This window comes from Elaeis guineensis, chromosome 11, assembly GCF_000442705.2.
Source record: "Elaeis guineensis isolate ETL-2024a chromosome 11, EG11, whole genome shotgun sequence".
In the NCBI taxonomy this organism is placed as follows: domain Eukaryota; kingdom Viridiplantae; phylum Streptophyta; class Magnoliopsida; order Arecales; family Arecaceae; genus Elaeis; species Elaeis guineensis.
The window spans coordinates 54,983,256-54,984,773 of NC_026003.2; the positions used below are offsets into that span (position 1 = coordinate 54,983,256).

At 36.4% G+C, this 1,518-nt stretch overlaps 1 non-coding gene across 1 annotated transcript; it reads left to right on the forward strand.

Annotated features, from left to right (window-relative positions):
- The first annotated feature begins 293 nt into the window (after positions 1–293).
- LOC140852722 (small nucleolar RNA R71) lies at positions 294–400 on the forward strand. The gene has a single exon (XR_012135623.1). It is a non-coding gene; the product is annotated as a small nucleolar RNA R71 (small nucleolar RNA).
- The last annotated feature ends 1,118 nt before the right edge of the window (positions 401–1,518 follow it).

Sequence of the window (1,518 nt, forward strand, 5' to 3'; positions counted from 1 at the left end):
ACATTGGCTGGTCTCTGTAATTCTAAGGCTTCCAATCTACATGTTAAGGTTGCAATCTTGGCCTCTGATGCTAGGGTTGGTTGAATTTAATGTATTCCTCCTCTTGAAGGTGTAGCTTTATCAGGTTCCCTAGTTGTTTCCCACTGTAAATTTTTCTCGGCTAGGTCTTCTAAGAATTGCCAAGCTTCAGTAGTTTCTTTGTCCATAAATTGGCCTTGGCACATGGACTCTAGCATGGTTCTTGAGTTTGAATCTAACCCCTCATAGATGATCTGGCATAGTCTCAAGTTTCTATTCCATGGTGTGGGCATTGGGTCAAAAGATTCTTGAAACGATCAAAGTACTTCCAAAATGATTCACCAGCTAGTTGGTAAAATTGATTTATTTCATTCTTAATCCTAGCTGTTTTATGATGGGGGAAATACTTTTTCAAAAATATTCTCACAAAGCCCTCCCAGGTAGTGACAGAATGGTTTGGCAGACTATAAAGCCACTTCTTAGCATTATCCTTAAGGGCAAAGTTGATTAATCTAAGTTTGACCTCATCCTCTGTTAATTGCAGTTTCATGGTTGCACGTACCTCCTCAAATTCTATAATAAATATATAAGCATCCTCTAATCCTGTGAATTTTGGAAGCATATTTATGATTTGAGGTTTGATTTCAAAATTATTAGCTGTGGGTTGTGGCAACCTGATACAAGATGGTTGGATGGAGCCAACTGGATAACACAAATCCTTAAGGGTCATGGGTTGGATTGGTTCAGCCATTGGAACAACAGGAATTGAATCAATTCTAACTAGACGACCCGACACTCTTCTCCACACACGAGGTGTACGGTTCTCGATATTTATACAATTTTTTTTATAAAATTTTTATGTATAAGAAAAAGAAAGAAAAGAGAAAAAGTTCTAAAGAAAAGATCCTAAGGAGTCCTAAATCTAATGAAAAGTAACCAAATTAATTTAAATTTTAATAATTTTTTTTTATTTTTCAAACAAGTGAAACAATAAATTAAACTCAATCTATCCTAGGGTTAACCTAAATCTAGACAGCTCCTAACTGTTCCAAGATGACCCTTCAAGCCTTCCAAGTGGAGATTGATCAACTAGTCAGCCAGGTAAGTATAAGAGGTGGGAGGTTCACTCATCGTTGCCTTTCTAGGCACCAAACGAGTTGGCCAGGCCAGCAACTGAACCAATTTAACAAACCACCCTCAGGGACTTGCCTAGACACCAACTAATCAAACAACTCAAACTTGGTAGAACTCTTAGGGTTCTTTGTCCTATTGAGCTCGAATTCCTTAAGGTTGACGTCTAATTGATTTTAAGATTAAAGGTCTAGGTAATGCAATATGATGGAGATGGTTTTTGGGCTAAGGAAGGGTAATGAAATCCCCACCTTATCTTGTTAATGGGTTGATGCCCTTAGATTAATTATGAAAATACAAATGCAAATAAACAAGATGACCAAGAATGTAAAAGATTTTAATTTAGAATTTTTTTTTTATTTTGATATT